Source organism: Stegostoma tigrinum, chromosome 15 (assembly GCF_030684315.1).
Source record: "Stegostoma tigrinum isolate sSteTig4 chromosome 15, sSteTig4.hap1, whole genome shotgun sequence".
Taxonomy (NCBI): domain Eukaryota; kingdom Metazoa; phylum Chordata; class Chondrichthyes; order Orectolobiformes; family Stegostomatidae; genus Stegostoma; species Stegostoma tigrinum.
Window position 1 is genome coordinate 17439448 of NC_081368.1, and position 17320 is coordinate 17456767.

Genomic DNA, 17320 nt, shown 5'->3' on the forward strand with positions numbered 1-17320 from the left:
GGGACAAGCTGGGCTGGTTTTGGGATGCGGTAGCGGGAGGGGAGATTTTGAACCTTGTGAAGTCTACATTGATACCATTGGGCTGCAGAGTACCCAAACAATGTGAGGTGCTGTTCCTGCAACCTTTGGGTGGCATTGTGTGGCAATGCAGGAGGCCCAGGATGGACATGTCATCTGAAGAATGGGAGGGGGAGTTGAAATGGTTTGCGATTAGGAGGTGCAGTTGTTTAGTGCAAACTGAGTGTAGGTGTTCTGCAAAGCGGAGGCTTGGGGACCGCTTTAAAAAATCTAAAAAATTCTGTCACATCCTGAAAACACTGAGATTCTGTGGCCTATAAGCCAGCAACATGGTTCTGCAAACCAGAACCCAAGTTCTTTTTAGCTCATTCTGTAAGGTCCAGAGGGGGAGACATTGGTTGACTTAGGTGAGACTTGAGGGTGGGCCATCACTGATCTGTTGATCTCTATAACAACAGGAAACACCTACTTTGTATGACAGCAAATAAGGGCTATAGACATAAAAACATAGCAGGAGAGGGCCATTTCATCCCTCGAGTCTGCTCCGTCACTCAGTATGATCATGGCTGATCATCAAGCTTAATACTGAAATTCTGCCCTCCCCCCATATTAGATATCAAGGCGTAGAGCTGGATGAACACAGCAGGCCAAGCAGCATCTTAGGAGCAGGAAAGCTGACGTTTCGGGCCTAGACCCTTTTCTGATGAAGGGTCTAGGCTTAAAGTATCAGCTTTCATGCTCCTAAGATGCTACTTGGCTTACTGTGTTCATCCAGCTCTACACTTTGTTATCTTGGATCAGCATCAGCAGTTCCTATTACCTCCTCCCAAATCACTTGGTCCCTTTAGCCACAAGACCTGTGTCTACTTATTTATTGAAATCACATTGTTTTGGCCTCAACCACTTTCAATGGTAGTGAATTTCACAGGCTCACCACTCTGAGTGAAGAAATTTCTCCTCATCTCCATCCTAAAAGGTTTACTTCCTTATCTTTAAACTATGATCCTGGTACTGAACTCCCCCAAGACGGGGAACAGCCTTCCTATCAGATACCCCCCTCACTCTTTGCCTACAACCTTCACCAACCCAATCTCTCCTCACACAGCAGTTCTGTTATCCCAGGAATCAATTTGGTAAATATTTGCCGCACTCCCTCTATAGCAAGAGTGTCTTTCCTCAGATAAGAAGGCCAAGACTGAACACAATATTCCAGGTGTGGCCTCACCAATGCTCTCAATATTGCAATAAGATATCCTTGGTCCTGTCCTGTAATGCTCTAGCTGTGAAGGTCAGCGTGCAGTTTGTCTTCTTTACTGCCTTCTGCATGCTTGTTTTCAATGGACAGTGTGCAAGGACACCCAAGTCATGTTCCCTTCTCTCAAATTACAGCCACTCAAATAATAATCTACCTAATTGTCCTAATTTTGCTTCGAGGTTATATTTGATCATGGGATTACACCCAATACTTGCTGCACACCTTGAAATATTAACCTCAGAACCTGCACATTTGTGTAATTATCTTTCAACACCATTACCTTTATCTATGTACTCATCGGAGGTGGGTCCCAAAGACAACTAATGTTCCTGAGGGAGCTACTGTGAGTTATTACACACGTCCATATCCACCTCCTTTGTGCTCTGTCAATCATCGGGTGCCACAGCTTCACTTACAATAGTCACTTTTGTGGGGAAAAGCATAATTAGGCACCATCAACATAAGATAGACACCAAGAAATTCAATCGGGGATTCAGAAGAAAATTCTTTGCGTGAAGTGCAGTAGAAGTGTGGAACTGACTGTTGTGAGAAGTGATTGTAGTGAATAGTATGGATACTTTTAAAAGTTGCACGATGTATGAGTGGAGAGGTTATGGCAGATATGAATATATCAATATACAAAACTAGGAGCAGAAGTAGGCCATTCCGGCATTCAAGTCTGCTCCACCATTGAATAAGATGAGGGCTGGTCATTTGTGTTCCCATTTTTCCATCTACCTCCAATGATCTTTGAATTCACTGCCTAACAACTATCTATCCACCTCTGCCTTAGAAATATTCAATGACCCACTTCCACTGCCTTTTGAGGCAGAGAGCTTTAAGTTCACACAGTCTTCTGAAAGAAAATATTTCTTCTCGTCTCTGTTTTGATAGGGTGATCCCTAATTTTAAATCTGTGCTCCCTAGTTCTGGACACAACTACAGAGGGAATACTGTCAAAACCTTGTACACTTTGTAAAAACCATTCAGGATTTTACACACTTCAATCACATCACCCCTCAGTTTTCTAAACTCATTGGAAATAAATCCTGTCTGTCCAGTCTTTCCTCTTAACAATTATAACAGGTACCAAGCTAGTAATTCTCCTTTGGTAGATTTATGTGAGCTTACCGGATAGGAGGAGGCTCAAGTGGAGTTGAAGCACCATTATGAATGGTTTAGGCTGAATGGTTTGTTCCTGTGCTGTGTTTCCTGTAGATGACCATAAGTATAAGCATCTGACTTGATGAATGGGAATAAAAATAAACTAAAACGCAGCTATTCATCAAGACATTTCAAAAAGGGTTAAAAAGGTAATCCTGCAAACCTAGGACTTAACAATGTTCTGCTGGAAAAGGCATCTGGAAGGAATTAGATGAGAAATAACCCGATGGCTTTCTTGTTAATATTCCAATAGTTCAGCATTCAATCTACTCTATGCAATAAGTGCATTTGGAGTGAAAATCTGCCTTGTGGGCTGCCAGAGGAGCTCAAAAGTTAATTTTGGAGGGGAGAATTTTCAAGATGAAATGAGGAGAAGAAAGATGATTTTACAATAAAATAAAATGTGACTAAATTGCAATTTTCACATTATCTTTAAGATATTGGAAATCTTGTAGAATACTTGATAAAGTTTAAACATTGGTTTGTAACAAATTTTATACTTGCAGCAAACTGAAAGCACCTAGTTTCTCCTATGTTTCTGATGACTTAGCATTAAGTTTCTGTAATATTTCTAATGTTGAAAAAATAAGAGAACACATGTTTACTGCAATAACAAATTAGTTTGAGATGTAAGTGATTTATGAAAGCAGCAATTTTTCCCATGTGAAAAATCACAGGAGAAATCAATAATCTGTGCATCACTGTTAAGAATGATGACTAAGTGTGGTAAATGTGTTGAACTGACAGAATCACTATCAAAGTCCTCTGAATTTGCTGTGTAAATGTTGATCACAGTCATGTAGCACCTTTGTAACAGAAGAATTCATCAGCCAATTGTTTGTGCCTGCAGGCAAACTCTTCAATTTGGCATGTATTCCAGCATTACCAGTGAATCCATTTTCTTCTTTTGCTGAATGTCCTCATCAGTTTAATATTCATTCTACAGTAACACTAACTCTCGTGAGTGCATACAGTGAAAAGGGAAAGCAGCACATTGAAGTGTTGATGAGTGCAAACTCCATCTCCAACAAGCCAATTATTCTTGGAAATCTTAGAGCATGTACAGGAAGGGTAATTGTGACCTGTGACACACATGAGGCAGGTGTGCAAAAAGTACAGGAAAAGAGGAATGGATTTTTATTTCTTTGTATTTTTCCCACATGCAGGCAAGGCTCTCAGGTGAGAAGGGATGAACTGGCTCATCATAACTTTAGTCAGTCACAACAAAGTTAATTTCAACCCTGGTTTATGCTTGCTAATAGGTGTGGGCAGGTGCCGTAAGGGTCACAGCTGAGAGCATCCCTAGTTATCCCTGAAAAGGATCCCTTCCTTTGCTGTTGCTTTTCTCCCAGGCAAAATTAATTTATGTTTAAAAGGAGCCAGTGTAACCAGGGTTTCTCAAATTAATGAAAGAATATGTTTTTCATTTACTAAACATGTGTAGAAATAATAACATAAATTAGAAGTGAGAAGTGAGTCCAAAAAATAAGGGATGTAGGATTTACAGTTTGGTCCTGGGTTTCTATGAAGAATGGACAATGGGATGCCGTGACCATTACTTGGGTGTTTCTGGTATGATTGGTTTTGAGATGCTAGGCTTTGCAGCTGAATGGCCTTTGTCTCCTTTCCTTTTGGCTGTGTTTTTGCTTGCCTTCTGACTTCGAGCAAAGAACGAGAAACTTTCCTTTTGTTTTACCTATAGCGCAGGGATGACTAGGGATGTTCTCAGCTGTGACACTGCAGCACCTGCCCACACCTATTAGAAAACATCAACCAGAGTTGAAACTGGCTTTTAGTTCCTGTTCTGGTGTATTCCTGTAAAAGGAAAGCAGAAAGATGCATCTTGTCCAGACTGTCGTCTTTTCTCCCAACATGTGTGTAGTCTGACGTAACTTGGAGCAGGTTACAGTTTTTAGTTTGTTATACATTTCTCCCCTTTTGAAGTTCTTCTATTATGTGAGGTGTAAATTAATCAGCATCAGTTGTGACTCCCAGAGCCTCCCTCAAGAATGAGAATAATCCACAAAAACCTCGCAGAAAGTATTGAATTGCATTGTTCAGAATTTATGTTTTCAGTCACTTTTTTGGCTGTATATCCCCTTTTGACAAATCATGTTGTAATTAGATGTTTGATCTGTCCATTGGTGAACTGAGGTTAGAATCTATCATCATGGAAATTGGTTCATGTGGTGGGAGTGGCTTAGTTATTGCATATCAAGTGAGTTAATAGCTGGAGATGGAAAATAGACTGAGGATATACCCAAAAACTTAACACCGACTCATTTTACACTTCACAGTTATACATCACCTCCATTATTGTAATAAGTGTCAATGTACCAATTAAGCACTACCATTCAGATCCTGCTGGACCAATTGGTCAGTGTGCATGAGTTTGTTTAAAAGTAGCTGGAACTGGTGCAAACTGTCATGTTTTCAAATAATATATCTTGTTCTTTCCTCCCCTTTATGGCTCAACGTTGAATTATTTGGAAACACTAAACATTTTTGTTGTACCATGAATCTCAATGAAATAAAATCAATCTTGACTAAGCAGGTACCATAAGTGACAAGTGAATCTGACAAGATTAGGTTTCTCAAGGCCAAGGTTAGTCAATGTATTTTCATGCACTTGAATTTTCGACTTTCATAGTGATTGCATCAAGGGTGAAGGTAACAAAATAATCTGTTTCTCTATTTGTGTAAAAAGTGAAATCTAATAGATGAAACTCTAATTAACATTGATAATTGCATATTCCTACGTGACACATTTATAAACTATTGTTTGAATCAGCAAGCAAAGTAAAAGTATTTTAAATGTAATTTAAAGAAGTTGGCAGACTTGAGACCAAATACCTTTTTCAAAATTTGTGACATTGAATGTTGTATAAACAAATATTATGGCAAACAAGTACAGTGCATATTGTTATGGTGAATTCCCAATGTGTAAGGTCAATGAACTCTGTGCAGCTCTGATGAAGCTCCATTTAACATTTGATTGGGTTCAGAGTATGCTTAACTCTTGATTGCATTCTTGGTCTTTGGTATATACTAATGGAGAAAAGTGATTCTGTTTTATCATCACCACACTGCATTGTAGTAGATCATTGTAGCATATTGAGTGGTTCCCAGGAATTATTGATTCTCCTTACATTCATCCATAATATCTGTCAATATACTACAGTGACATTTCCTGGGTTATGCTATAGAGCAAACAGTTCAGAGGCCTGTGCTTATGGTGACAGAGTTCCAATATCAAATTGATGCTTATCTGGAGAACTCAAGTATAGTAAATTAAATCTGGGCTTAAAATTAGGGTATCAACAATGGTAATCACTGGATTATTGTAAAAATCATTTGGCTTGCTAAGTACCTTTGGGAAGCAAGTCTCCCGACCTGGCCTACATGTAACTACAAATCCACAACAATGTGATTGACTCTTAACTGACTTCTAGAAATGGCCTAGCAAGTCATTGCTTTGTTGACCGGATGGCTCACCAGAACGTTGTGAGGAGGAGTTAAGGAGGGCCATAAATACAGGCTGTACCAGTGACTCCACATTTTATGAACAAATTAAATACTTAGCATGTTATAATATCCTTTATTGGTTCCCATTTCTCCAAAATCTTTTTGTATGCCCATCCAATTTTAAATGTACTACCCATTAATCTACTGCAAGCTACTAATGCATATTCATCCCGTTTTTTGAATGTATTGATTTTCATCACAATAAATTACTTTATAGAGTCATACTTTATTCACAGGAGAGAAATTTCATAAAAGAAAGTCTTTGATAAATGAGCTGTGTCACTTCTGATTTATATCTGTACCTAGGCGCCACAATTAATACATTTATGGGTGTCGTGAGAGACACTTGGAGGTATCCTTATATTCACTTTGTGAATCATCTAAAATATCTGAAAACTTTTCTTTGTTGAAGTAGATTCAAAACATTTTCCTGCTTTAAGTGTGAATTTATAACATATAAAACAATTATGGTATCCAAAATACCTGTTCATCCTTTTGTTGAATCAAGACAATTAACTGTTTAATTTGCAGGCTGTTTTCCAGAATGGTGTCATGGATTTTGGGTGCTGAACCGTCATTTGATGAGCCAATCAAATCATTCGGTCATTGAACAGATATCATTGTGGTTTTAAGGAGTCAGAAAGGACAGACTTTTTGTCTTCACTGCATGGGTCGTAACATGGGGGGATGTAGGCCAAATTGGGCATAACTTTTCAGCAGGACCCCTTGATTTAATTACAGATTTTAGTATGAAGGAAAATGGGATTGTTCCATAACGGGTGCACAAATCTACCGTCTTTATGCACTCACAAAGTGAAATTGGAAATCTGCTCTTAGGTAAATTTAGACATTTAGACATGCACACATGTACTTTAAAGGAAAAAAAGAGCATAACTCAATATGTGTACCACATGCTGCTCATACTTTGGAACGATAATGAATCAGATGTAACCAATGCTCTGCTTAGTTCTCGAGTCACAGAGCTATCCAGCACGGAAGCAGACCCTTTGGTCCAAGCAGTCCATGCCGAATTTAATTCTAAACTAAATTGGTCTCACCTACCTGCTCCTGGTCCATATCCCTCAAAACCTTTCCTATTCATGTACTTATCTAAGTGTCTTTTAAATGTTGTAACTATGCCCATATCCACCACTTCCCCAAGAATTTCAGTCCAAGCCCATTATCATGATTTTATAAACCTCTATAAGGCACCTTGTAACCTCCTATACTCCAGTGAAAAAAGTCCCAGCTTATCCAGCCTCTCTTTATAACTCAAGCCATCCATACTTGTCCACATTCTGGTAAATGTCTTCTGAACCCTCTCCAGCATAATAATATCCTACCTGTAACTGGGTGACCAGAACTGCAGAAGAGGCCTCAACAATGTCCTGCACAACTTCAACATGACTGGATTGATATATCTGTGACCTGATTATCGGTGAATCATATCAGGGAAGTTCAGCAACTGGTAGATTTGTCTGTGAAATAGTTTTTCAAATCTGTTTTTAAATAGAGGAAAGTGCATGCACCAACAGGCATGTTCACACTAAATTCGTTCATAGCACAAGGTCTCATTGACCTTGTATGCCATCTTTGGGGCTGTAATGAGTTCAATCTCCTAGTACTTTGATTTGATGGTGCTAAGGTTTTTTTTGAAACTGCAGCAGGTAGCTAAGTGGGAACCAATGGAGTGAGACCCCCTCCCCCGCAGTGATATTCCCAATTACAAATAATGCAGAAAGACAAGGAAGTGCATTGCAACAGTTAATTTTGTTAGTTCCCCTGATGGAATGAACATTTAGCACTGTTCAGGCACAAGATACACACATCTAGGCAGAAACTCTGTCCTGAGTACCGAGATAATGCCCAGTGCCCTCATTTGCCAAGGTATTAAATCAGTTGCAAGCAGCTGCACAGATTGATCCTGGATGATCTCTCTTTGTAGCGTTTAATGATTTAAAAAGAAAATCACTCCGGATGACTTAAATCTTAATGGAAACTTTATGTGCACAAGCCTGGCTACCACAGCACAAGCTTACCTGAAATCTGTGTGGTGCCAGCACAATCATACTTCTGCCAAGATTTAGATAATTGCACTGCTGGGTGGGAAGTAAACAGGCAGCAGATTGGCTGCTTGGATTTACACTCCAACTAATCTTCCGTTAGCAATGTATATACAATATATTGATTACACAGAGTACTGGTATTAGGCTGAAGACATCAGTATCTCCATTATAATGCAATGGAAAATGTAACAATGAGATTGCATTCTGTTAGTGCACATGGCTTATTATTGTCTAAAAAGTGCTCATAAGGATTGTGCTCTCAGTGTCAAACCACTGAGTAAATGCTGAGCAAACATGCAGAACAAGCATTGGACTGTGCTCGTTCCCCTTTCAAGGAGAATCTGCTACATTGTTGTATGCTTTGAACTATCAAAATATTTATACTATTTTTCCGATCACCACTGAAGTCTCAAACATCTTGTCTAATTTATATCTTGCCTCTCACTTTTTAGGAAATTGTAGGGAACCTACATAGTGCTTTGGCTATTCCTTTCTCGTTTATGTCTCAGTACAACTCATGGAGTTGGACTGTTCAGAGGAAGGGTCACCGGACCCGAAATATTAACCCTGATTTTTTTCTTCACAGATGCTGCCAGAGCTGCTGAGCTTTTCCAGCAACTTCTGCTTACGTTTCTGATTTCTAACATCTGCAGTCCTTTCAATTTTTATTTTTGTGGAGTTGTATGGGCAGGGACAGCTCACTGCACTGTATGAGCTGCTGCTCATGATGAAACTTGATATCATCATTCTGTGTTAGTGTAAGAAACTGGGGGATTTGCTTGGCTTGGTGTGGTTAAGGAAAACCACTTCCTAATCTAACTACAAAAATCTTTTGTTGTTAAAAAAGAGTGATTGATTGCATGTTAGCAACTAGCTACAGGGTATAATAGTATAATAGACGCTGTTACAGAGACTTTGTGGAGGTTCAGATGTTAGGTCTCACTGCTTCGAGGTCCGAAGCTGTTCTGTTCACAAGTCCATCTGTCATCAAAATTGTGTGTGGCACCTATGGTGCTCCATTGTATTAACCTTGTTTGGCACCTGTCAGAACTGTATTCCAAAGCTGTTCACCACAACAGCTGAAAAATAAGTTGACCTTCTGACTCTTCTTAGATATTCAAGCCACATTTGAAGAGATCCTTACGGAGAGAGCTAACATTATGGCCATGACAGAACTTTGCATATAGCTGTGGACAGATCTTGAACACAATCAGAGGTCACACCAGTGTGAGATAAGTGATTAATCTCCACAGCTTCAACATAAATCTGTAATGTGCAGGAGACAAATGCATTTTCCATGGGATGTGGGTGCCACTGGCTAGGCCAGTATGTATTGCCTACCCTTAGTTGCTCGGTGTAAGGTCAAGAGCCAACCACCCTGTTATGGGACTGATGTCTCACATGGCCAGAACAGTTAAATACAGCAGTTTTCTTTCCCTAAACAACATAAGGGAATCAGGTGCATATTTAAGACAACTGTCAAAAGTTTACATAGTCACCATTTGGCCCATATTTTTATTCCACATTTTTGTTGTAATCAAATTTCAGGATTTGCCATTAGAGGGGTTCAAATCAATGTTCCTAGACCATTAGCCTGAGATCCTAAATTACTAGTCCAGCCTTCTGCAAGACAGTTATTCACTGAGCTAGGAATTACCTTTAACTCCATAGGATTGTTTCAGCATTGTATCATACCTGCTTTTATGAATCCAGAAATTAATCCCAAACAAATTTAGAATGAGGTATAGCATATTAAACAATTTCTAAAAAAGTTTTAAAAAATTAACAAAGGGAGCACAGTGGCTCAGTGGTTAGCACTGCTGCCTCACAGCACCAGGAACCCGGGTTCGATTCCACCCTCAGGTGGAGTTTGCACATTTTCCTTGTGTCTGTGTGGCTTTCCTCCAGGTGCTTCTGTTTCCCCTCACAGTCCAAAGATGAGCAGGCTAGGTGGATTGGCCGTAGTGTCCGGGAGTGTTTAGGTTAGGTATGTTAGACATGGGAAATGCAGGGGTAGGGGAATGGGCTGGGTGGGATGCTCTTCAAAGGGGCAGTGTGGACCCGTTGGACCAAATGGCCTAGCTCCATACTGTAGAGATTCTATGAAAAGAACAAGATATTTCCCGTTGCTATCAATCTCACATGAAGGCTCATTCTGGCCAGTTTATCATAACTGCCTAATTCTGCCCCACCTCAACAGGGTATTTATGAATAATAGTTCCAATTCATGAGAAGAAGTTGCTTGTGGCAGATTCCTTCTGCTGAATGGCAGGCCGTTGTGCTGTTACACTAACAGTGGTCCCCACAAAACAGGTTCAGGACAACAACCTGAGGCTGGGGCCACAGTACAAACCCTTTACGCACTTGAGGGGAGGCACATGCATGGCTGCACACTTGAAGAAATGTCCCTTCCGAGTGATGGACAAATCACCTCAAACTTGGCAATTTAATGAACTATCACTTGGCTCTGGAATCTTAGGTTCGCTTTATAATAAAATAAAATCACGCTGCCAGCCAATGGAGATTTTATTCTTGTTGTCAATATATGAAACAACTTAGTTCTGTGTGTTTGCCCAGGAGGTTGGCCTTTGTGACAATGTATGAAGTGGATATTCTGCTTCTCACCGTGTGGCCCTGCAAAGTGTACAGTCAGTTGGAAAAGTGAGATACTAACTGCCGTGAGCCACTGGCGGGGTCAAAGGGTGGAAATATTCCATTATCTACAGCAGCTGGGCTAAGACCATGAATAGCATCATTTTTTATTTTCACCATTTGGCTGCCTCCAGTTTTAGAAGCTCTAAAGCTCTCTTGTTGTGAAAAGTCAATGGTTTTGGATAAGGCGAATAGTAATAATCTGATAGTGACTTTCGAAGGAGAATTTGGTAATTTTCTCTTGAAATAAGGATTGTAGGAGTGCAGGGAAAAGGTAGTGGAGTGGGATTAGATGAGGGGCTGTCACAGAGAGCAGGCCATGCAACAGAATGAATGGTCTCCTACGCTGCAACTGTTGTTCTGCCAGATGGTGAAAGTCGCTTTAACTTTCCACCAGGATGACAGAAGAGGCCTGTTTCCCCCTTAGACGTTCATCAGCTCCTTCAAATACCCTCAACATGTTGCCCATTTCTTATTTCCTTTTAAATATTGATTCACTTCTTTTTTGAAAGCTGTTATGAAATTTCCTCCCACCAGTTTGACAATCTATGACCTAATTAGCATAAACGTCTTCCATTGCTCACGTACCTTCCTTTTGTAATGATCCTAAATGCACGTCTCTGGTTAATTTGTCAAAACTCCAAATAATTTTCAATGGTTCCTTCAGGGCCTCCTTTTAAGTTTCCTTGTTCCAGTGAGTGACAATTTTATAATTCCCTCCTCAGAACTAAAACATCTCATCCTCGAATTTGCATTCTACATTTTTTCTATATCCTCACTGTGGCCTTGATGTCTTTGATAAAGTTAGGAGCCAAAATTGAACACAAAATTCTATTGCCCTAACTTTCTATTAACTCATTTCTTGCATACTTCAAGCTCCTATTTTTAAGAATTTGGAAATCTATTTCTTTTTAGAACACTTTCATTTACTTGATTGGTTGATTGACAGATTGATTTATTGTCACGTGTACTGAAGTACAGTGAAAAATTTTGTTAATGTGTAGTACAGACAGATCATCATAGTACAGAATAAAAAGACTTAGACAGAGGTGTACAAGTTATATTGCACAGTGTGTGTCAGAGATAATGGGAACTGGGAATGCTGAAGATTCAGAGATAACAAAGCTTGGGGCTGGATGAACACAGCAGGCCAAGCAGCATCTTAGGAGCACAAAAGCTGACATTTCAGGCCTAGACCCTTCATCAGAGAGGGGGATGGGGAGAGGGTTCTGAAATAAATATGGAGAGAGGGGGAGGTGGACTGAAGATGGATAGAGAAGAAGATAGGTGGAGAGGAGAATATGGGTGGGAGGTTGAGAGGGGATAGGTCAGTCCGGGGAGGACGGACAGGTCAAGGGGGTGGGATGAGGTTAGTAGGTAGGAAATGGAGGTCCGGCTTGAAGTGAGAGGAGGGGATAGGTGAGAGGAAGAACGGGTTAGGCAGGCGGAAACTAGCTGGGCTGGTTTTGGGATGCAGTGGGTGGAAGGGATGAACTGGGCTGGTTTTGGGATACAGTGGGGGGGAGGGGATATTTTGAAGCTGATGAAATCCACATTGATACCATTGCACTCAAGGGTTCCCAAGCGGAATATGAGTTGCTGTTCCTGCAACCTACGGGTGGCATCATTGTGGCACTGCAGGAGGCCCATGATGGACATGTCGTCTGAGGAATGGGAGGGGGAGTTGAAATGGTTCACGACTGGGAGGTGCAGTTGTTTGCTGCGAACTGAGCGGAGGTGTTCTGCAAAGCGGTCCCCAAGCCTCCGCTTGGTTTCCACAACGTAGAGGAAGCCACACCGTGTACAGCGGATGCAGTATACCACATTGGCAGATGTGCAGGTGAACCTCTGCTTAATGTGGAATGTCATCTTGGGGCCTGGGATAGGGGTGAGGGAGGAGGTGTGGGGGCAAGTGCAGCATTTCCTGCAGTTGCAGGGGAAGGTGCCGGGTGTGGTGGGGTTGGAGGGGAGTGTGGAGCGGACAAGGGAGTCACCGAGAGAGTGGTCTCTCCTGAAGGCAGACAAGGGTGGGGATGGAAAAATGTCTTTAGTGGTGGGGTTGGATTGTAGATGGCGGAAGTGTCGGAGGATGATGTGTTGGATCCGGAGGTTGGTGGGATGTTATGTGAGGACGAGGGGGATTGACCTCTACTACTTAGACCACAAACACTACGGCTGCTACTTCCGCCCACCCCGCTCCGCCCTCTGCCGCCGCCGACACATCTCTGCCCACCGCCGATGCATCTCCGCCCACTGCTGATGCAACTCCGCCCACCGCCCATGCAACTCTGCCCACCATCGACGCTACTCCGTCCACCATCGGTGCAACTCCAACCATCTCTGACACCGACACAACTCCACCCACCGGCGCCAGCAACACTCTGCCCACGGCCGACGACCACATCGCTCCACCCACAGCCTCCACAGCCACACTGAGCCGTGCCGAATCTTCCCCATCCCCCCAGACCTCCCACTGACTGAGGACGAATGGTCAGTCATCAGCAAGGGGCTCACCTTTGTCCCCCTCCACCGAACATCAACGAATACCAGTCACGTCTGATCATAGAGCAGTTTTTCCGCCGCCTCCGCCTCCACGCCTACTTCTTTAACCGGGAGCCCAACCCTCCCTCTACTGACCCCCTTCTCCCGCCTCCAACGCAAGTCCTCCTCCTGGACACCAACCCCAGGCCTCCTACTCTCCCTCAAACTCTTCATCTCCAACTGCTGTCGAGACACTAACCACCTCAACCTCTCCACCCCTCTCACCCACTCCAACCTCTCCCCCGCAGAATGGGCAGCCCTCCGCTCCCTCCGCTCCAACCCCAACCTCACCATCAAACCCGCAGACAAGGGTGGCGCAGTTGTAGTATGGCGCACTGACTTCTACATCGCCGAGGCCAGACGCCAACTCTCTGACACCTCCTCCTACCGTCCCCTTGATCATAACCCCACCCTGAGCACCAAACCATCATCTCCCAAACCATCCATGACCTCATCACCTCAGGTGACCTCCCACCCACAGCCTCCAACCTCATTGTTCCCCAACCCCGCACGGCCCGTTTCTATCTCCTTCCCAAAATCCACAAACCTGCCTGCCCTGGTCGACCCACTGTCTCAGCCTGTTCCTGCCCCACCGAACTCATCACCACCTATCTGGACTCCATTTTTTCCCCCTTGGTCCAGAAACTCCCTACCTACGTCCGTGACACCACCCACGCCCTCCACCTCCTCCAGAACTTCCAATTCCCTGGTCCCCAACACCTCATTTTCACCATGGACGTCCAGTCCCTATACACCTGTATTCCACATGTAGATGGCCTTAAGGCTCTCCGCTTCTTCCCGTCCTGCAGACCCGACCAGTCCTCTCCACCGACACCCTCATCCGCCTAGCCGAACTCTTCCTCGCCCTCAACAACTTCTCTTTCGATTCCTCCCACTTCCTACAGACAAAGGAGGTGGCCATAGGTACCCGCATAGGCCCAAGCTATGCCTGCCTCTTTGTAGGTTATGTGGAACAGTCCCACTTTCGCACCTACACTGGCTCAAAATCCCACCTCTTCCTCCGTTACATTGATGACTGTATCGGCGCCGCCTCATGCTCCCAAGAGGAGCTCGAACAGTTCATCCATTTCACCAACACCTTCCACTCCAACCTCAAGTTCACCTGGGCCATCTCCAACACATCTCTCACCTTCCTGGACCTTTCTGTCTTCATCTTAGGCAACCCCTACAAACTGATGTCCATTTCAAGCCCATCGACTTCCATAGTTACCTGGAATACACCTCCTCTCACCCACCTTCCTGCAAAAATTCCATCCCCTATTCCCAATTCCTTCATCTCTGCCGCATCTGCTCCCAGGATGAGGCATTCCACTCCCACACATCTCAGATGTACTCGATTTTCAAGGCCGCAACGTCCCCCCCGCAGTGGTCGAGAACACCCTTGATCGTATCTCCCGCATTTCCAGCACCTCGTCCCTCACACCTCGCCCTCGCAATAACCGTCAAAAGAGAATCCCCTTCGTCCTCACATACCACCCCACCAACCTCTGGATACAACGCATCATCCTCCGACACTTCCGCCGTCTACAATCCGACCCCACCACCAAAGACGTTTTTCCATCCCCACCCTTCTCTGCCTTCCGGTGAGACCACTCTCTCCGCGACTCCCTTGTCCGCTCCACACTCCCCTCCAACCCCACCACACCCGGCACTTTCCCCTGCAACCGCAGGAAGTGCTACACTTGCCCCCTCACACCCCATCCCAGGCCCCAAGATGACTTTCCACATTAAGCAGATGTTCACCTACACATCTGCCAATGTGGTATACTGCTTCTGCTGTGCCCGTTATGGCTTCCTCTACATCGGAGAAAACAAGACATGTCTATCCTGGGCCTCCTGCAGTGCCATAATGATGCCACCTGTAGGTTGCGGGAACAGCAACTCATATTCCACTTGGGAACCCTGCAGCCCAATGGTATCAATGTGGATTTCACCAGGTTCAAAATCTCCCCTTCCCCCACTGCATCCCAAAACCAGGCCAGCTCGCCCCCACCTGCCTAACCTGTTCTTCCTCTCACCTATCCCCTCCTCCCACCTCAAGCCAGACCTCCATTTCCTACCTACTAACCTCATCCCGCCCCCATGACCTGTCTGTCGTCCCCGGACTGACCTATCCCCTCCCTACTTCCCCACCTTTACTCTCCTCTCCACCTATCTTCTCCTCTATCCATCTTCAGTCCTCCTCTCCCTCTCTCCCTATTTCTTTCAGAATCCTCACCCCATCCCCCTTTTCTGATGAAGGGTCTAGGCCCGAAACGTCAGCTTTTGTGCTCCTAAGATGCTGCTTGCCCTGCTGTGTTCATTCAGCCCCACACTTCGTTGTCTTGCACAGTGTGTGCGCTAGGTGAGATCAATGTTAGTAAGGTCAGCATTATTTGAGGCTAGAGAGCCCATTTATGAGTCTGATAAGAACAGGGAAGAAGTTGTTCCTGACCCTGCTGGTGCATTGTTCAGGTTTCTGTATCTTCTGCCTGATGGAATGGGTTGTAGGAGATCAATACTGGAGTTCGATGGGTACTTGATGATTTTGGCTGTCTTCTGCCATCAGCAAACCTTGTAAATAGAGACCATGGATGGGAGGTAGGCTTCCATGATGGTCTGGGCTGTGCACATCACCTTCTGTAGTTTCTTACAGTCCTGGTCGGAGCAGTTGCCATACCAGGCTGTTAGACACCTGGACAGCATATTTTAATGGAGCATCTGTAGATGTTGGAGAGGAACCTTACGGCCATGTCAAATTTCCTGAGCTGACTGAGGAAGCAGAGGCGTTGTTGTGCCAACTTGACTTTTGCATCTACATGGGAAGTCCAGGAACACTTGTCAGTTATCGCCACTCCCATGAACTTGATGCTCACCTCCCTCTTAACCTCTGTCCAACTTTTCAACTTTGGAGTTTTTAAGTGTTTTTGTTCCTGTGCTCCTTTTAAAGTTAGCCTGTTGATTCAATGTTTTCTTCTGTAGGTTTCATTCCTAAAATGTATAACTTCAATTTTTCCACATTAATTTCAAGCCTAACTGAGTAGGCTAATCTACGAATGTAGATTCTGATGTTGTGCTTTTTTTTGTTGTTCCTATGAAGAGATGATAATCTATTTAGCTTCTTCTGTCATGATTGCTCTTAACTCTCAAATGTCCCTCCATTTCAAATGGTCGGACTTCTTCTGGCAATCTGTGTATCACAGGCCAATGGTCAGAGTTTTAAATCATTGGCAAAAGATCTAGAGTGGAGTAGAAGGGAATATTTTTCATTGGACCAGGAACAGTTTGAGATGGTGTTGAGGACTGGTGTCAGATAGATTTTGGAGGCTCATGTGATAAAGTTAGATGTGTGTGGCTAAGTGCACATACTCCTTAAAGAAACCAGCACTGGAGGACTGACAGCATGAATGGCCTGCAATATTAGGCCATAAAATATAGGAGCAGAATTAGGTCATTTGGCGCGTTGTGTCTATTCCAGTGTTTGATCATGGCTGATATGTTTCTCAAAGCCATTCTCCTGCCTTTACCCTGAAAACTTTGATCCCCTTACTCATCGAGAACCTATCTAACTCTGTCTTAAATACACCCAGTGACTTGGTCTTCATAGCCCTCTGTGACAATGAGTTCAGCAGATTTTCCACCCCCTGGCTGAAGAAATTCCTCTTCATCTCATTTCTAAAGGTTTTCCCCTTCACTCTGAGTTTATGCCCTGAGGTCCTTGTCTCTCCGACTAGTGCATACATCTTCTCCATGCGAATCTGTCCAGGCCTTCAGTATTCTGCAACTTTCAATTTGATCCTCTCACCCCTCTACTGCCACTGTGCGCCCCCACCCCCCACCCCCATCCTTCTAAACTCCATCGAGGACAAACCCCAGGTCTTCAACCACTCTTCATATGACAAGCCTTCCAACCCTGGGAGTCATATTCGTAAATGTCCTCTGGACACCCTCCAATGCCAACACATTCTTCCTCAAAGACAGGTCCCAAAGCCACTCTCAATATTTCCAATGCAACCTGTCCCGAGCCTTATAAAGCCTCAGCAGTGCATCTCTGCTCTTGTATTCTAGCTCTCTTGAAATGAATGCTAACGTTGCATTT